At 44.9% G+C, this 16,141-nt stretch overlaps 34 non-coding genes across 34 annotated transcripts; all 34 read left to right on the top strand.

The window, feature by feature from the left end:
• Positions 1–180: 180 nt before the first annotated feature.
• LOC134118793 (5S ribosomal RNA) lies at positions 181–299 on the top strand. Its single transcript, XR_009950354.1, has one exon. It is a non-coding gene; the product is annotated as a 5S ribosomal RNA (ribosomal RNA).
• A 339-nt stretch (positions 300–638) lies between these two features.
• LOC134117718 (5S ribosomal RNA) lies at positions 639–757 on the top strand. Its single transcript, XR_009949274.1, has one exon. It is a non-coding gene; the product is annotated as a 5S ribosomal RNA (ribosomal RNA).
• A 344-nt stretch (positions 758–1,101) lies between these two features.
• On the top strand, positions 1,102–1,220 carry LOC134117719 (5S ribosomal RNA). Its single transcript, XR_009949275.1, has one exon. It is a non-coding gene; the product is annotated as a 5S ribosomal RNA (ribosomal RNA).
• A 339-nt stretch (positions 1,221–1,559) lies between these two features.
• On the top strand, positions 1,560–1,678 carry LOC134117720 (5S ribosomal RNA). Its single transcript, XR_009949276.1, has one exon. It is a non-coding gene; the product is annotated as a 5S ribosomal RNA (ribosomal RNA).
• Positions 1,679–2,022: 344 nt separating this feature from the next.
• Positions 2,023–2,141, top strand: LOC134117721 (5S ribosomal RNA). The gene has a single exon (XR_009949277.1). It is a non-coding gene; the product is annotated as a 5S ribosomal RNA (ribosomal RNA).
• A 339-nt stretch (positions 2,142–2,480) lies between these two features.
• On the top strand, positions 2,481–2,599 carry LOC134117722 (5S ribosomal RNA). The gene has a single exon (XR_009949278.1). It is a non-coding gene; the product is annotated as a 5S ribosomal RNA (ribosomal RNA).
• Positions 2,600–2,994: 395 nt separating this feature from the next.
• Positions 2,995–3,113, top strand: LOC134118794 (5S ribosomal RNA). The gene has a single exon (XR_009950355.1). It is a non-coding gene; the product is annotated as a 5S ribosomal RNA (ribosomal RNA).
• Positions 3,114–3,452: 339 nt separating this feature from the next.
• On the top strand, positions 3,453–3,571 carry LOC134117723 (5S ribosomal RNA). The gene has a single exon (XR_009949279.1). It is a non-coding gene; the product is annotated as a 5S ribosomal RNA (ribosomal RNA).
• A 395-nt stretch (positions 3,572–3,966) lies between these two features.
• Positions 3,967–4,085, top strand: LOC134117724 (5S ribosomal RNA). The gene has a single exon (XR_009949280.1). It is a non-coding gene; the product is annotated as a 5S ribosomal RNA (ribosomal RNA).
• A 339-nt stretch (positions 4,086–4,424) lies between these two features.
• On the top strand, positions 4,425–4,543 carry LOC134117725 (5S ribosomal RNA). The gene has a single exon (XR_009949281.1). It is a non-coding gene; the product is annotated as a 5S ribosomal RNA (ribosomal RNA).
• A 344-nt stretch (positions 4,544–4,887) lies between these two features.
• On the top strand, positions 4,888–5,006 carry LOC134117727 (5S ribosomal RNA). Its single transcript, XR_009949283.1, has one exon. It is a non-coding gene; the product is annotated as a 5S ribosomal RNA (ribosomal RNA).
• Positions 5,007–5,345: 339 nt separating this feature from the next.
• On the top strand, positions 5,346–5,464 carry LOC134117728 (5S ribosomal RNA). Its single transcript, XR_009949284.1, has one exon. It is a non-coding gene; the product is annotated as a 5S ribosomal RNA (ribosomal RNA).
• Positions 5,465–5,859: 395 nt separating this feature from the next.
• Positions 5,860–5,978, top strand: LOC134118795 (5S ribosomal RNA). Its single transcript, XR_009950356.1, has one exon. It is a non-coding gene; the product is annotated as a 5S ribosomal RNA (ribosomal RNA).
• Positions 5,979–6,317: 339 nt separating this feature from the next.
• LOC134117729 (5S ribosomal RNA) lies at positions 6,318–6,436 on the top strand. Its single transcript, XR_009949285.1, has one exon. It is a non-coding gene; the product is annotated as a 5S ribosomal RNA (ribosomal RNA).
• Positions 6,437–6,831: 395 nt separating this feature from the next.
• LOC134117730 (5S ribosomal RNA) lies at positions 6,832–6,950 on the top strand. Its single transcript, XR_009949286.1, has one exon. It is a non-coding gene; the product is annotated as a 5S ribosomal RNA (ribosomal RNA).
• Positions 6,951–7,289: 339 nt separating this feature from the next.
• Positions 7,290–7,408, top strand: LOC134117731 (5S ribosomal RNA). The gene has a single exon (XR_009949287.1). It is a non-coding gene; the product is annotated as a 5S ribosomal RNA (ribosomal RNA).
• Positions 7,409–7,752: 344 nt separating this feature from the next.
• On the top strand, positions 7,753–7,871 carry LOC134117732 (5S ribosomal RNA). Its single transcript, XR_009949288.1, has one exon. It is a non-coding gene; the product is annotated as a 5S ribosomal RNA (ribosomal RNA).
• Positions 7,872–8,210: 339 nt separating this feature from the next.
• On the top strand, positions 8,211–8,329 carry LOC134117733 (5S ribosomal RNA). The gene has a single exon (XR_009949289.1). It is a non-coding gene; the product is annotated as a 5S ribosomal RNA (ribosomal RNA).
• Positions 8,330–8,724: 395 nt separating this feature from the next.
• LOC134118796 (5S ribosomal RNA) lies at positions 8,725–8,843 on the top strand. Its single transcript, XR_009950357.1, has one exon. It is a non-coding gene; the product is annotated as a 5S ribosomal RNA (ribosomal RNA).
• Positions 8,844–9,182: 339 nt separating this feature from the next.
• Positions 9,183–9,301, top strand: LOC134117734 (5S ribosomal RNA). The gene has a single exon (XR_009949290.1). It is a non-coding gene; the product is annotated as a 5S ribosomal RNA (ribosomal RNA).
• A 344-nt stretch (positions 9,302–9,645) lies between these two features.
• On the top strand, positions 9,646–9,764 carry LOC134117735 (5S ribosomal RNA). Its single transcript, XR_009949291.1, has one exon. It is a non-coding gene; the product is annotated as a 5S ribosomal RNA (ribosomal RNA).
• A 339-nt stretch (positions 9,765–10,103) lies between these two features.
• LOC134117736 (5S ribosomal RNA) lies at positions 10,104–10,222 on the top strand. Its single transcript, XR_009949292.1, has one exon. It is a non-coding gene; the product is annotated as a 5S ribosomal RNA (ribosomal RNA).
• Positions 10,223–10,617: 395 nt separating this feature from the next.
• Positions 10,618–10,736, top strand: LOC134117738 (5S ribosomal RNA). Its single transcript, XR_009949294.1, has one exon. It is a non-coding gene; the product is annotated as a 5S ribosomal RNA (ribosomal RNA).
• Positions 10,737–11,075: 339 nt separating this feature from the next.
• On the top strand, positions 11,076–11,194 carry LOC134117739 (5S ribosomal RNA). Its single transcript, XR_009949295.1, has one exon. It is a non-coding gene; the product is annotated as a 5S ribosomal RNA (ribosomal RNA).
• A 344-nt stretch (positions 11,195–11,538) lies between these two features.
• Positions 11,539–11,657, top strand: LOC134117740 (5S ribosomal RNA). Its single transcript, XR_009949296.1, has one exon. It is a non-coding gene; the product is annotated as a 5S ribosomal RNA (ribosomal RNA).
• Positions 11,658–11,996: 339 nt separating this feature from the next.
• LOC134117741 (5S ribosomal RNA) lies at positions 11,997–12,115 on the top strand. Its single transcript, XR_009949297.1, has one exon. It is a non-coding gene; the product is annotated as a 5S ribosomal RNA (ribosomal RNA).
• A 395-nt stretch (positions 12,116–12,510) lies between these two features.
• On the top strand, positions 12,511–12,629 carry LOC134118798 (5S ribosomal RNA). Its single transcript, XR_009950359.1, has one exon. It is a non-coding gene; the product is annotated as a 5S ribosomal RNA (ribosomal RNA).
• Positions 12,630–12,968: 339 nt separating this feature from the next.
• On the top strand, positions 12,969–13,087 carry LOC134117742 (5S ribosomal RNA). Its single transcript, XR_009949298.1, has one exon. It is a non-coding gene; the product is annotated as a 5S ribosomal RNA (ribosomal RNA).
• Positions 13,088–13,431: 344 nt separating this feature from the next.
• Positions 13,432–13,550, top strand: LOC134117743 (5S ribosomal RNA). Its single transcript, XR_009949299.1, has one exon. It is a non-coding gene; the product is annotated as a 5S ribosomal RNA (ribosomal RNA).
• A 339-nt stretch (positions 13,551–13,889) lies between these two features.
• Positions 13,890–14,008, top strand: LOC134117744 (5S ribosomal RNA). Its single transcript, XR_009949300.1, has one exon. It is a non-coding gene; the product is annotated as a 5S ribosomal RNA (ribosomal RNA).
• Positions 14,009–14,347: 339 nt separating this feature from the next.
• On the top strand, positions 14,348–14,466 carry LOC134117745 (5S ribosomal RNA). Its single transcript, XR_009949301.1, has one exon. It is a non-coding gene; the product is annotated as a 5S ribosomal RNA (ribosomal RNA).
• A 344-nt stretch (positions 14,467–14,810) lies between these two features.
• On the top strand, positions 14,811–14,929 carry LOC134117746 (5S ribosomal RNA). The gene has a single exon (XR_009949302.1). It is a non-coding gene; the product is annotated as a 5S ribosomal RNA (ribosomal RNA).
• Positions 14,930–15,324: 395 nt separating this feature from the next.
• Positions 15,325–15,443, top strand: LOC134117747 (5S ribosomal RNA). The gene has a single exon (XR_009949303.1). It is a non-coding gene; the product is annotated as a 5S ribosomal RNA (ribosomal RNA).
• Positions 15,444–15,782: 339 nt separating this feature from the next.
• Positions 15,783–15,901, top strand: LOC134117749 (5S ribosomal RNA). Its single transcript, XR_009949305.1, has one exon. It is a non-coding gene; the product is annotated as a 5S ribosomal RNA (ribosomal RNA).
• Positions 15,902–16,141: the final 240 nt, after the last annotated feature.

Here is a 16,141-nt window from a genome sequence, read left to right on the forward strand (position 1 = left end):
TTAGCCGTTGAAATACAGGTGCTAACCCAACATGTTAGAATTGCCAGTGAAGAAAAGTAAAGTTACCTTCAGGCTTTAGGAACCTCTCTTGCCAATGCTAAGAACTGCTTCAATTTTAGAAAAAGAAACTTCTGATTATCTTTGACACGTTTTAAAGGATTAGGAAAAAGATGAAAAGCAGCTTACGGCCATACCTCTCTGGTTCCGCCCGATCTCGTCTGATCTCGGAAGCTAAGCAGAGCAGGGCCTGGTTAGTACCTGGATGGAAGATCGCCTGGGAATCCCAGGTGCCGTAAGCTTTTTCACTTCTCTCTCTGAAAGCCGCCCAGCGCCGTAGATTGTACACCTACACAATTGTAAAAAAAAATTCACATTGTAGAAGAGATGCAATAGGAAGAAGATGAAAGGTGGCTTACGTCCATACCATCGTCAGGCCATTTGAGGTGGCGGGGACTGCAATGGCCATTCACCGATTGGCTGGGACTCCTGGGCGGGTCTTCTCTAGTCCATCCAATTTTCGGCATGGGATGTCACAGCCTTCTTTGCATACCCTTATTTAACCCACACAAAGATGCCAACGGCAGGCGTGTCATAATTCATTGACGCATTATAAAGGATTAGGAAAAAGATGAAAAGCAGCTTACGGCCATACCTCTCTGGTTCCGCCCGATCTCGTCTGATCTCGGAAGCTAAGCAGAGCAGGGCCTGGTTAGTACCTGGATGGAAGACCGCCTGGGAATCCCAGGTGCCGTAAGCTTTTTCACTTCTCTCTCCGAAAGCCGCCCAGCGCCGTAGATTGTACACCTGTTTTAAAGTTGGATATGAAAGGAAATTAGACAATATTATCCAAAATGATTCCGTTTCATGATTGCTAAATTAGTGTTGATCAACATTTACGATTGGCATACTATTGTTTGTAATTTAGCCGTTGAAATACAGGTGCTAACCCAACATGTTAGAATTGCCAGTGAAGAAAAGTAAAGTTACCTTCAGGCTTTAGGAACCTCTCTTGCCAATGCTAAGAACTGCTTCAATTTTAGAAAAAGAAACTTCTGATTATCTTTGACACGTTTTAAAGGATTAGGAAAAAGATGAAAAGCAGCTTACGGCCATACCTCTCTGGTTCCGCCCGATCTCGTCTGATCTCGGAAGCTAAGCAGAGCAGGGCCTGGTTAGTACCTGGATGGAAGACCGCCTGGGAATCCCAGGTGCCGTAAGCTTTTTCACTTCTCTCTCTGAAAGCCGCCCAGCGCCGTAGATTGTACACCTACACAATTGTAAAAAAAAATTCACATTGTAGAAGAGATGCAATAGGAAGAAGATGAAAGGTGGCTTACGTCCATACCATCGTCAGGCCATTTGAGGTGGCGGGGACTGCAATGGCCATTCACCGATTGGCTGGGACTCCTGGGCGGGTCTTCTCTAGTCCATCCAATTTTCGGCATGGGATGTCACAGCCTTCTTTGCATACCCTTATTTAACCCACACAAAGATGCCAACGGCAGGCGTGTCATAATTCATTGACGCATTATAAAGGATTAGGAAAAAGATGAAAAGCAGCTTACGGCCATACCTCTCTGGTTCCGCCCGATCTCGTCTGATCTCGGAAGCTAAGCAGAGCAGGGCCTGGTTAGTACCTGGATGGAAGACCGCCTGGGAATCCCAGGTGCCGTAAGCTTTTTCACTTCTCTCTCCGAAAGCCGCCCAGCGCCGTAGATTGTACACCTGTTTTAAAGTTGGATATGAAAGGAAATTAGACAATATTATCCAAAATGATTCCGTTTCATGATTGCTAAATTAGTGTTGATCAACATTTACGATTGGCATACTATTGTTTGTAATTTAGCCGTTGAAATACAGGTGCTAACCCAACATGTTAGAATTGCCAGTGAAGAAAAGTAAAGTTACCTTCAGGCTTTAGGAACCTCTCTTGCCAATGCTAAGAACTGCTTCAATTTTAGAAAAAGAAACTTCTGATTATCTTTGACACGTTTTAAAGGATTAGGAAAAAGATGAAAAGCAGCTTACGGCCATACCTCTCTGGTTCCGCCCGATCTCGTCTGATCTCGGAAGCTAAGCAGAGCAGGGCCTGGTTAGTACCTGGATGGAAGACCGCCTGGGAATCCCAGGTGCCGTAAGCTTTTTCACTTCTCTCTCTGAAAGCCGCCCAGCGCCGTAGATTGTACACCTACACAATTGTAAAAAAAAATTCACATTGTAGAAGAGATGCAATAGGAAGAAGATGAAAGGTGGCTTACGTCCATACCATCGTCAGGCCATTTGAGGTGGCGGGGACTGCAATGGCCATTCACCGATTGGCTGGGACTCCTGGGCGGGTCTTCTCTAGTCCATCCAATTTTCGGCATGGGATGTCACAGCCTTCTTTGCATACCCTTATTTAACCCACACAAAGATGCCAACGGCAGGCGTGTCATAATTCATTGACGCATTATAAAGGATTAGGAAAAAGATGAAAAGCAGCTTACGGCCATACCTCTCTGGTTCCGCCCGATCTCGTCTGATCTCGGAAGCTAAGCAGAGCAGGGCCTGGTTAGTACCTGGATGGAAGACCGCCTGGGAATCCCAGGTGCCGTAAGCTTTTTCACTTCTCTCTCCGAAAGCCGCCGAGCGCCGCAGATTGTACACCTACAAATTACAAAAAGAACATCACATTGTTGAAGAGATGCATGTTTAGTGTTGTTTTAACGTTGGATATGAAAGGAAATTAGACAATATTATCCAAAATGATTCCGTTTCATGATTGCTAAATTAGTGTTGATCAACATTTACGATTGGCATACTATTGTTTGTAATTTAGCCGTTGAAATACAGGTGCTAACCCAACATGTTAGAATTGCCAGTGAAGAAAAGTAAAGTTACCTTCAGGCTTTAGGAACCTCTCTTGCCAATGCTAAGAACTGCTTCAATTTTAGAAAAAGAAACTTCTGATTATCTTTGACACGTTTTAAAGGATTAGGAAAAAGATGAAAAGCAGCTTACGGCCATACCTCTCTGGTTCCGCCCGATCTCGTCTGATCTCGGAAGCTAAGCAGAGCAGGGCCTGGTTAGTACCTGGATGGAAGATCGCCTGGGAATCCCAGGTGCCGTAAGCTTTTTCACTTCTCTCTCTGAAAGCCGCCCAGCGCCGTAGATTGTACACCTACACAATTGTAAAAAAAAATTCACATTGTAGAAGAGATGCAATAGGAAGAAGATGAAAGGTGGCTTACGTCCATACCATCGTCAGGCCATTTGAGGTGGCGGGGACTGCAATGGCCATTCACCGATTGGCTGGGACTCCTGGGCGGGTCTTCTCTAGTCCATCCAATTTTCGGCATGGGATGTCACAGCCTTCTTTGCATACCCTTATTTAACCCACACAAAGATGCCAACGGCAGGCGTGTCATAATTCATTGACGCATTATAAAGGATTAGGAAAAAGATGAAAAGCAGCTTACGGCCATACCTCTCTGGTTCCGCCCGATCTCGTCTGATCTCGGAAGCTAAGCAGAGCAGGGCCTGGTTAGTACCTGGATGGAAGACCGCCTGGGAATCCCAGGTGCCGTAAGCTTTTTCACTTCTCTCTCCGAAAGCCGCCGAGCGCCGCAGATTGTACACCTACAAATTACAAAAAGAACATCACATTGTTGAAGAGATGCATGTTTAGTGTTGTTTTAACGTTGGATATGAAAGGAAATTAGACAATATTATCCAAAATGATTCCGTTTCATGATTGCTAAATTAGTGTTGATCAACATTTACGATTGGCATACTATTGTTTGTAATTTAGCCGTTGAAATACAGGTGCTAACCCAACATGTTAGAATTGCCAGTGAAGAAAAGTAAAGTTACCTTCAGGCTTTAGGAACCTCTCTTGCCAATGCTAAGAACTGCTTCAATTTTAGAAAAAGAAACTTCTGATTATCTTTGACACGTTTTAAAGGATTAGGAAAAAGATGAAAAGCAGCTTACGGCCATACCTCTCTGGTTCCGCCCGATCTCGTCTGATCTCGGAAGCTAAGCAGAGCAGGGCCTGGTTAGTACCTGGATGGAAGACCGCCTGGGAATCCCAGGTGCCGTAAGCTTTTTCACTTCTCTCTCTGAAAGCCGCCCAGCGCCGTAGATTGTACACCTACACAATTGTAAAAAAAAATTCACATTGTAGAAGAGATGCAATAGGAAGAAGATGAAAGGTGGCTTACGTCCATACCATCGTCAGGCCATTTGAGGTGGCGGGGACTGCAATGGCCATTCACCGATTGGCTGGGACTCCTGGGCGGGTCTTCTCTAGTCCATCCAATTTTCGGCATGGGATGTCACAGCCTTCTTTGCATACCCTTATTTAACCCACACAAAGATGCCAACGGCAGGCGTGTCATAATTCATTGACGCATTATAAAGGATTAGGAAAAAGATGAAAAGCAGCTTACGGCCATACCTCTCTGGTTCCGCCCGATCTCGTCTGATCTCGGAAGCTAAGCAGAGCAGGGCCTGGTTAGTACCTGGATGGAAGACCGCCTGGGAATCCCAGGTGCCGTAAGCTTTTTCACTTCTCTCTCCGAAAGCCGCCCAGCGCCGTAGATTGTACACCTGTTTTAAAGTTGGATATGAAAGGAAATTAGACAATATTATCCAAAATGATTCCGTTTCATGATTGCTAAATTAGTGTTGATCAACATTTACGATTGGCATACTATTGTTTGTAATTTAGCCGTTGAAATACAGGTGCTAACCCAACATGTTAGAATTGCCAGTGAAGAAAAGTAAAGTTACCTTCAGGCTTTAGGAACCTCTCTTGCCAATGCTAAGAACTGCTTCAATTTTAGAAAAAGAAACTTCTGATTATCTTTGACACGTTTTAAAGGATTAGGAAAAAGATGAAAAGCAGCTTACGGCCATACCTCTCTGGTTCCGCCCGATCTCGTCTGATCTCGGAAGCTAAGCAGAGCAGGGCCTGGTTAGTACCTGGATGGAAGACCGCCTGGGAATCCCAGGTGCCGTAAGCTTTTTCACTTCTCTCTCTGAAAGCCGCCCAGCGCCGTAGATTGTACACCTACACAATTGTAAAAAAAAATTCACATTGTAGAAGAGATGCAATAGGAAGAAGATGAAAGGTGGCTTACGTCCATACCATCGTCAGGCCATTTGAGGTGGCGGGGACTGCAATGGCCATTCACCGATTGGCTGGGACTCCTGGGCGGGTCTTCTCTAGTCCATCCAATTTTCGGCATGGGATGTCACAGCCTTCTTTGCATACCCTTATTTAACCCACACAAAGATGCCAACGGCAGGCGTGTCATAATTCATTGACGCATTATAAAGGATTAGGAAAAAGATGAAAAGCAGCTTACGGCCATACCTCTCTGGTTCCGCCCGATCTCGTCTGATCTCGGAAGCTAAGCAGAGCAGGGCCTGGTTAGTACCTGGATGGAAGACCGCCTGGGAATCCCAGGTGCCGTAAGCTTTTTCACTTCTCTCTCCGAAAGCCGCCGAGCGCCGCAGATTGTACACCTACAAATTACAAAAAGAACATCACATTGTTGAAGAGATGCATGTTTAGTGTTGTTTTAACGTTGGATATGAAAGGAAATTAGACAATATTATCCAAAATGATTCCGTTTCATGATTGCTAAATTAGTGTTGATCAACATTTACGATTGGCATACTATTGTTTGTAATTTAGCCGTTGAAATACAGGTGCTAACCCAACATGTTAGAATTGCCAGTGAAGAAAAGTAAAGTTACCTTCAGGCTTTAGGAACCTCTCTTGCCAATGCTAAGAACTGCTTCAATTTTAGAAAAAGAAACTTCTGATTATCTTTGACACGTTTTAAAGGATTAGGAAAAAGATGAAAAGCAGCTTACGGCCATACCTCTCTGGTTCCGCCCGATCTCGTCTGATCTCGGAAGCTAAGCAGAGCAGGGCCTGGTTAGTACCTGGATGGAAGATCGCCTGGGAATCCCAGGTGCCGTAAGCTTTTTCACTTCTCTCTCTGAAAGCCGCCCAGCGCCGTAGATTGTACACCTACACAATTGTAAAAAAAAATTCACATTGTAGAAGAGATGCAATAGGAAGAAGATGAAAGGTGGCTTACGTCCATACCATCGTCAGGCCATTTGAGGTGGCGGGGACTGCAATGGCCATTCACCGATTGGCTGGGACTCCTGGGCGGGTCTTCTCTAGTCCATCCAATTTTCGGCATGGGATGTCACAGCCTTCTTTGCATACCCTTATTTAACCCACACAAAGATGCCAACGGCAGGCGTGTCATAATTCATTGACGCATTATAAAGGATTAGGAAAAAGATGAAAAGCAGCTTACGGCCATACCTCTCTGGTTCCGCCCGATCTCGTCTGATCTCGGAAGCTAAGCAGAGCAGGGCCTGGTTAGTACCTGGATGGAAGACCGCCTGGGAATCCCAGGTGCCGTAAGCTTTTTCACTTCTCTCTCCGAAAGCCGCCGAGCGCCGCAGATTGTACACCTACAAATTACAAAAAGAACATCACATTGTTGAAGAGATGCATGTTTAGTGTTGTTTTAACGTTGGATATGAAAGGAAATTAGACAATATTATCCACAATGATTCCGTTTCATGATTGCTAAATTAGTGTTGATCAACATTTACGATTGGCATACTATTGTTTGTAATTTAGCCGTTGAAATACAGGTGCTAACCCAACATGTTAGAATTGCCAGTGAAGAAAAGTAAAGTTACCTTCAGGCTTTAGGAACCTCTCTTGCCAATGCTAAGAACTGCTTCAATTTTAGAAAAAGAAACTTCTGATTATCTTTGACACGTTTTAAAGGATTAGGAAAAAGATGAAAAGCAGCTTACGGCCATACCTCTCTGGTTCCGCCCGATCTCGTCTGATCTCGGAAGCTAAGCAGAGCAGGGCCTGGTTAGTACCTGGATGGAAGACCGCCTGGGAATCCCAGGTGCCGTAAGCTTTTTCACTTCTCTCTCTGAAAGCCGCCCAGCGCCGTAGATTGTACACCTACACAATTGTAAAAAAAATTTCACATTGTAGAAGAGATGCAATAGGAAGAAGATGAAAGGTGGCTTACGTCCATACCATCGTCAGGCCATTTGAGGTGGCGGGGACTGCAATGGCCATTCACCGATTGGCTGGGACTCCTGGGCGGGTCTTCTCTAGTCCATCCAATTTTCGGCATGGGATGTCACAGCCTTCTTTGCATACCCTTATTTAACCCACACAAAGATGCCAACGGCAGGCGTGTCATAATTCATTGACGCATTATAAAGGATTAGGAAAAAGATGAAAAGCAGCTTACGGCCATACCTCTCTGGTTCCGCCCGATCTCGTCTGATCTCGGAAGCTAAGCAGAGCAGGGCCTGGTTAGTACCTGGATGGAAGACCGCCTGGGAATCCCAGGTGCCGTAAGCTTTTTCACTTCTCTCTCCGAAAGCCGCCCAGCGCCGTAGATTGTACACCTGTTTTAAAGTTGGATATGAAAGGAAATTAGACAATATTATCCAAAATGATTCCGTTTCATGATTGCTAAATTAGTGTTGATCAACATTTACGATTGGCATACTATTGTTTGTAATTTAGCCGTTGAAATACAGGTGCTAACCCAACATGTTAGAATTGCCAGTGAAGAAAAGTAAAGTTACCTTCAGGCTTTAGGAACCTCTCTTGCCAATGCTAAGAACTGCTTCAATTTTAGAAAAAGAAACTTCTGATTATCTTTGACACGTTTTAAAGGATTAGGAAAAAGATGAAAAGCAGCTTACGGCCATACCTCTCTGGTTCCGCCCGATCTCGTCTGATCTCGGAAGCTAAGCAGAGCAGGGCCTGGTTAGTACCTGGATGGAAGACCGCCTGGGAATCCCAGGTGCCGTAAGCTTTTTCACTTCTCTCTCTGAAAGCCGCCCAGCGCCGTAGATTGTACACCTACACAATTGTAAAAAAAAATTCACATTGTAGAAGAGATGCAATAGGAAGAAGATGAAAGGTGGCTTACGTCCATACCATCGTCAGGCCATTTGAGGTGGCGGGGACTGCAATGGCCATTCACCGATTGGCTGGGACTCCTGGGCGGGTCTTCTCTAGTCCATCCAATTTTCGGCATGGGATGTCACAGCCTTCTTTGCATACCCTTATTTAACCCACACAAAGATGCCAACGGCAGGCGTGTCATAATTCATTGACGCATTATAAAGGATTAGGAAAAAGATGAAAAGCAGCTTACGGCCATACCTCTCTGGTTCCGCCCGATCTCGTCTGATCTCGGAAGCTAAGCAGAGCAGGGCCTGGTTAGTACCTGGATGGAAGACCGCCTGGGAATCCCAGGTGCCGTAAGCTTTTTTGCTTCTCTCTCCGAAAGCCGCCGAGCGCCGCAGATTGTACACCTACAAATTACAAAAAGAACATCACATTGTTGAAGAGATGCATGTTTAGTGTTGTTTTAACGTTGGATATGAAAGGAAATTAGACAATATTATCCAAAATGATTCCGTTTCATGATTGCTAAATTAGTGTTGATCAACATTTACGATTGGCATACTATTGTTTGTAATTTAGCCGTTGAAATACAGGTGCTAACCCAACATGTTAGAATTGCCAGTGAAGAAAAGTAAAGTTACCTTCAGGCTTTAGGAACCTCTCTTGCCAATGCTAAGAACTGCTTCAATTTTAGAAAAAGAAACTTCTGATTATCTTTGACACGTTTTAAAGGATTAGGAAAAAGATGAAAAGCAGCTTACGGCCATACCTCTCTGGTTCCGCCCGATCTCGTCTGATCTCGGAAGCTAAGCAGAGCAGGGCCTGGTTAGTACCTGGATGGAAGATCGCCTGGGAATCCCAGGTGCCGTAAGCTTTTTCACTTCTCTCTCTGAAAGCCGCCCAGCGCCGTAGATTGTACACCTACACAATTGTAAAAAAAATTTCACATTGTAGAAGAGATGCAATAGGAAGAAGATGAAAGGTGGCTTACGTCCATACCATCGTCAGGCCATTTGAGGTGGCGGGGACTGCAATGGCCATTCACCGATTGGCTGGGACTCCTGGGCGGGTCTTCTCTAGTCCATCCAATTTTCGGCATGGGATGTCACAGCCTTCTTTGCATACCCTTATTTAACCCACACAAAGATGCCAACGGCAGGCGTGTCATAATTCATTGACGCATTATAAAGGATTAGGAAAAAGATGAAAAGCAGCTTACGGCCATACCTCTCTGGTTCCGCCCGATCTCGTCTGATCTCGGAAGCTAAGCAGAGCAGGGCCTGGTTAGTACCTGGATGGAAGACCGCCTGGGAATCCCAGGTGCCGTAAGCTTTTTCACTTCTCTCTCCGAAAGCCGCCCAGCGCCGTAGATTGTACACCTGTTTTAAAGTTGGATATGAAAGGAAATTAGACAATATTATCCAAAATGATTCCGTTTCATGATTGCTAAATTAGTGTTGATCAACATTTACGATTGGCATACTATTGTTTGTAATTTAGCCGTTGAAATACAGGTGCTAACCCAACATGTTAGAATTGCCAGTGAAGAAAAGTAAAGTTACCTTCAGGCTTTAGGAACCTCTCTTGCCAATGCTAAGAACTGCTTCAATTTTAGAAAAAGAAACTTCTGATTATCTTTGACACGTTTTAAAGGATTAGGAAAAAGATGAAAAGCAGCTTACGGCCATACCTCTCTGGTTCCGCCCGATCTCGTCTGATCTCGGAAGCTAAGCAGAGCAGGGCCTGGTTAGTACCTGGATGGAAGACCGCCTGGGAATCCCAGGTGCCGTAAGCTTTTTCACTTCTCTCTCTGAAAGCCGCCCAGCGCCGTAGATTGTACACCTACACAATTGTAAAAAAAAATTCACATTGTAGAAGAGATGCAATAGGAAGAAGATGAAAGGTGGCTTACGTCCATACCATCGTCAGGCCATTTGAGGTGGCGGGGACTGCAATGGCCATTCACCGATTGGCTGGGACTCCTGGGCGGGTCTTCTCTAGTCCATCCAATTTTCGGCATGGGATGTCACAGCCTTCTTTGCATACCCTTATTTAACCCACACAAAGATGCCAACGGCAGGCGTGTCATAATTCATTGACGCATTATAAAGGATTAGGAAAAAGATGAAAAGCAGCTTACGGCCATACCTCTCTGGTTCCGCCCGATCTCGTCTGATCTCGGAAGCTAAGCAGAGCAGGGCCTGGTTAGTACCTGGATGGAAGACCGCCTGGGAATCCCAGGTGCCGTAAGCTTTTTTGCTTCTCTCTCCGAAAGCCGCCGAGCGCCGCAGATTGTACACCTACAAATTACAAAAAGAACATCACATTGTTGAAGAGATGCATGTTTAGTGTTGTTTTAACGTTGGATATGAAAGGAAATTAGACAATATTATCCAAAATGATTCCGTTTCATGATTGCTAAATTAGTGTTGATCAACATTTACGATTGGCATACTATTGTTTGTAATTTAGCCGTTGAAATACAGGTGCTAACCCAACATGTTAGAATTGCCAGTGAAGAAAAGTAAAGTTACCTTCAGGCTTTAGGAACCTCTCTTGCCAATGCTAAGAACTGCTTCAATTTTAGAAAAAGAAACTTCTGATTATCTTTGACACGTTTTAAAGGATTAGGAAAAAGATGAAAAGCAGCTTACGGCCATACCTCTCTGGTTCCGCCCGATCTCGTCTGATCTCGGAAGCTAAGCAGAGCAGGGCCTGGTTAGTACCTGGATGGAAGACCGCCTGGGAATCCCAGGTGCCGTAAGCTTTTTCACTTCTCTCTCTGAAAGCCGCCCAGCGCCGTAGATTGTACACCTACACAATTGTAAAAAAAAATTCACATTGTAGAAGAGATGCAATAGGAAGAAGATGAAAGGTGGCTTACGTCCATACCATCGTCAGGCCATTTGAGGTGGCGGGGACTGCAATGGCCATTCACCGATTGGCTGGGACTCCTGGGCGGGTCTTCTCTAGTCCATCCAATTTTCGGCATGGGATGTCACAGCCTTCTTTGCATACCCTTATTTAACCCACACAAAGATGCCAACGGCAGGCGTGTCATAATTCATTGACGCATTATAAAGGATTAGGAAAAAGATGAAAAGCAGCTTACGGCCATACCTCTCTGGTTCCGCCCGATCTCGTCTGATCTCGGAAGCTAAGCAGAGCAGGGCCTGGTTAGTACCTGGATGGAAGACCGCCTGGGAATCCCAGGTGCCGTAAGCTTTTTCACTTCTCTCTCCGAAAGCCGCCCAGCGCCGTAGATTGTACACCTGTTTTAAAGTTGGATATGAAAGGAAATTAGACAATATTATCCAAAATGATTCCGTTTCATGATTGCTAAATTAGTGTTGATCAACATTTACGATTGGCATACTATTGTTTGTAATTTAGCCGTTGAAATACAGGTGCTAACCCAACATGTTAGAATTGCCAGTGAAGAAAAGTAAAGTTACCTTCAGGCTTTAGGAACCTCTCTTGCCAATGCTAAGAACTGCTTCAATTTTAGAAAAAGAAACTTCTGATTATCTTTGACACGTTTTAAAGGATTAGGAAAAAGATGAAAAGCAGCTTACGGCCATACCTCTCTGGTTCCGCCCGATCTCGTCTGATCTCGGAAGCTAAGCAGAGCAGGGCCTGGTTAGTACCTGGATGGAAGACCGCCTGGGAATCCCAGGTGCCGTAAGCTTTTTCACTTCTCTCTCTGAAAGCCGCCCAGCGCCGTAGATTGTACACCTACACAATTGTAAAAAAAAATTCACATTGTAGAAGAGATGCAATAGGAAGAAGATGAAAGGTGGCTTACGTCCATACCATCGTCAGGCCATTTGAGGTGGCGGGGACTGCAATGGCCATTCACCGATTGGCTGGGACTCCTGGGCGGGTCTTCTCTAGTCCATCCAATTTTCGGCATGGGATGTCACAGCCTTCTTTGCATACCCTTATTTAACCCACACAAAGATGCCAACGGCAGGCGTGTCATAATTCATTGACGCATTATAAAGGATTAGGAAAAAGATGAAAAGCAGCTTACGGCCATACCTCTCTGGTTCCGCCCGATCTCGTCTGATCTCGGAAGCTAAGCAGAGCAGGGCCTGGTTAGTACCTGGATGGAAGACCGCCTGGGAATCCCAGGTGCCGTAAGCTTTTTTGCTTCTCTCTCCGAAAGCCGCCGAGCGCCGCAGATTGTACACCTACAAATTACAAAAAGAACATCACATTGTTGAAGAGATGCATGTTTAGTGTTGTTTTAACGTTGGATATGAAAGGAAATTAGACAATATTATCCAAAATGATTCCGTTTCATGATTGCTAAATTAGTGTTGATCAACATTTACGATTGGCATACTATTGTTTGTAATTTAGCCGTTGAAATACAGGTGCTAACCCAACATGTTAGAATTGCCAGTGAAGAAAAGTAAAGTTACCTTCAGGCTTTAGGAACCTCTCTTGCCAATGCTAAGAACTGCTTCAATTTTAGAAAAAGAAACTTCTGATTATCTTTGACACGTTTTAAAGGATTAGGAAAAAGATGAAAAGCAGCTTACGGCCATACCTCTCTGGTTCCGCCCGATCTCGTCTGATCTCGGAAGCTAAGCAGAGCAGGGCCTGGTTAGTACCTGGATGGAAGATCGCCTGGGAATCCCAGGTGCCGTAAGCTTTTTCACTTCTCTCTCTGAAAGCCGCCCAGCGCCGTAGATTGTACACCTACACAATTGTAAAAAAAATTTCACATTGTAGAAGAGATGCAATAGGAAGAAGATGAAAGGTGGCTTACGTCCATACCATCGTCAGGCCATTTGAGGTGGCGGGGACTGCAATGGCCATTCACCGATTGGCTGGGACTCCTGGGCGGGTCTTCTCTAGTCCATCCAATTTTCGGCATGGGATGTCACAGCCTTCTTTGCATACCCTTATTTAACCCACACAAAGATGCCAACGGCAGGCGTGTCATAATTCATTGACGCATTATAAAGGATTAGGAAAAAGATGAAAAGCAGCTTACGGCCATACCTCTCTGGTTCCGCCCGATCTCGTCTGATCTCGGAAGCTAAGCAGAGCAGGGCCTGGTTAGTACCTGGATGGAAGACCGCCTGGGAATCCCAGGTGCCGTAAGCTTTTTCACTTCTCTCTCCGAAAGCCGCCCAGCGCCGTAGATTGTACACCTGTTTTAAAGTTGGATATGAAAGGAAATTAGACAATATTATCCAAAATGATTCCGTTTCATGATTGCTAAATTAGTGTTGATCCACATTTACGATTGGCATACTATTGTTTGTAATTTAGCCGTTGAAATACAGGTGCTAACCCAACATGTTAGAATTGCCAGTGAAGAAAAGTAAAGTTACCTTCAGGCTTTAGGAACCTCTCTTGCCAATGCTAAGAACTGCTTCAATTTTAGAAAAAGAAACTTCTGATTATCTTTGACACGTTTTAAAGGATTAGGAAAAAGATGAAAAGCAGCTTACGGCCATACCTCTCTGGTTCCGCCCGATCTCGTCTGATCTCGGAAGCTAAGCAGAGCAGGGCCTGGTTAGTACCTGGATGGAAGACCGCCTGGGAATCCCAGGTGCCGTAAGCTTTTTCACTTCTCTCTCTGAAAGCCGCCCAGCGCCGTAGATTGTACACCTACACAATTGTAAAAAAAAATTCACATTGTAGAAGAGATGCAATAGGAAGAAGATGAAAGGTGGCTTACGTCCATACCATCGTCAGGCCATTTGAGGTGGCGGGGACTGCAATGGCCATTCACCGATTGGCTGGGACTCCTGGGCGGGTCTTCTCTAGTCCATCCAATTTTCGGCATGGGATGTCACAGCCTTCTTTGCATACCCTTATTTAACCCACACAAAGATGCCAACGGCAGGCGTGTCATAATTCATTGACGCATTATAAAGGATTAGGAAAAAGATGAAAAGCAGCTTACGGCCATACCTCTCTGGTTCCGCCCGATCTCGTCTGATCTCGGAAGCTAAGCAGAGCAGGGCCTGGTTAGTACCTGGATGGAAGACCGCCTGGGAATCCCAGGTGCCGTAAGCTTTTTCACTTCTCTCTCTGAAAGCCGCCCAGCGCCGTAGATTGTACACCTACACAATTGTAAAAAAAATTTCACATTGTAGAAGAGATGCAATAGGAAGAAGATGAAAGGTGGCTTACGTCCATACCATCGTCAGGCCATTTGAGGTGGCGGGGACTGCAATGGCCATTCACCGATTGGCTGGGACTCCTGGGCGGGTCTTCTCTAGTCCATCCAATTTTCGGCATGGGATGTCACAGCCTTCTTTGCATACCCTTATTTAACCCACACAAAGATGCCAACGGCAGGCGTGTCATAATTCATTGACGCATTATAAAGGATTAGGAAAAAGATGAAAAGCAGCTTACGGCCATACCTCTCTGGTTCCGCCCGATCTCGTCTGATCTCGGAAGCTAAGCAGAGCAGGGCCTGGTTAGTACCTGGATGGAAGACCGCCTGGGAATCCCAGGTGCCGTAAGCTTTTTCACTTCTCTCTCCGAAAGCCGCCCAGCGCCGTAGATTGTACACCTGTTTTAAAGTTGGATATGAAAGGAAATTAGACAATATTATCCAAAATGATTCCGTTTCATGATTGCTAAATTAGTGTTGATCAACATTTACGATTGGCATACTATTGTTTGTAATTTAGCCGTTGAAATACAGGTGCTAACCCAACATGTTAGAATTGCCAGTGAAGAAAAGTAAAGTTACCTTCAGGCTTTAGGAACCTCTCTTGCCAATGCTAAGAACTGCTTCAATTTTAGAAAAAGAAACTTCTGATTATCTTTGACACGTTTTAAAGGATTAGGAAAAAGATGAAAAGCAGCTTACGGCCATACCTCTCTGGTTCCGCCCGATCTCGTCTGATCTCGGAAGCTAAGCAGAGCAGGGCCTGGTTAGTACCTGGATGGAAGACCGCCTGGGAATCCCAGGTGCCGTAAGCTTTTTCACTTCTCTCTCCGAAAGCCGCCGAGCGCCGCAGATTGTACACCTACAAATTACAAAAAGAACATCACATTGTTGAAGATATGCATGTTTAGTGTTGTTTTAACGTTGGATATGAAAGGAAATTAGACAATATTATCCAAAATGATTCCGTTTCATGATTGCTAAATTAGTGTTGATCAACATTTACGATTGGCATACTATTGTTTGTAATTTAGCCGTTGAAATACAGGTGCTAACCCAACATGTTAGAATTGCCAGTGAAGAAAAGTAAAGTTACCTTCAGGCTTTAGGAACCTCTCTTGCCAATGCTAAGAACTGCTTCAATTTTAGAAAAAGAAACTTCTGATTATCTTTGACACGTTTTAAAGGATTAGGAAAAAGATGAAAAGCAGCTTACGGCCATACCTCTCTGGTTCCGCCCGATCTCGTCTGATCTCGGAAGCTAAGCAGAGCAGGGCCTGGTTAGTACCTGGATGGAAGACCGCCTGGGAATCCCAGGTGCCGTAAGCTTTTTCACTTCTCTCTCTGAAAGCCGCCCAGCGCCGTAGATTGTACACCTACACAATTGTAAAAAAAATTTCACATTGTAGAAGAGATGCAATAGGAAGAAGATGAAAGGTGGCTTACGTCCATACCATCGTCAGGCCATTTGAGGTGGCGGGGACTGCAATGGCCATTCACCGATTGGCTGGGACTCCTGGGCGGGTCTTCTCTAGTCCATCCAATTTTCGGCATGGGATGTCACAGCCTTCTTTGCATACCCTTATTTAACCCACACAAAGATGCCAACGGCAGGCGTGTCATAATTCATTGACGCATTATAAAGGATTAGGAAAAAGATGAAAAGCAGCTTACGGCCATACCTCTCTGGTTCCGCCCGATCTCGTCTGATCTCGGAAGCTAAGCAGAGCAGGGCCTGGTTAGTACCTGGATGGAAGACCGCCTGGGAATCCCAGGTGCCGTAAGCTTTTTCACTTCTCTCTCCGAAAGCCGCCCAGCGCCGTAGATTGTACACCTGTTTTAAAGTTGGATATGAAAGGAAATTAGACAATATTATCCAAAATGATTCCGTTTCATGATTGCTAAATTAGTGTTGATCCACATTTACGATTGGCATACTATTGTTTGTAATTTAGCCGTTGAAATACAGGTGCTAACCCAACATGTTAGAATTGCCAGTGAAGAAAAGTAAAGTTACCTTCAGGCTT

Source organism: Pungitius pungitius, unplaced genomic scaffold (assembly GCF_949316345.1).
Source record: "Pungitius pungitius unplaced genomic scaffold, fPunPun2.1 scaffold_24, whole genome shotgun sequence".
Lineage (NCBI taxonomy): Eukaryota > Metazoa > Chordata > Actinopteri > Perciformes > Gasterosteidae > Pungitius > Pungitius pungitius.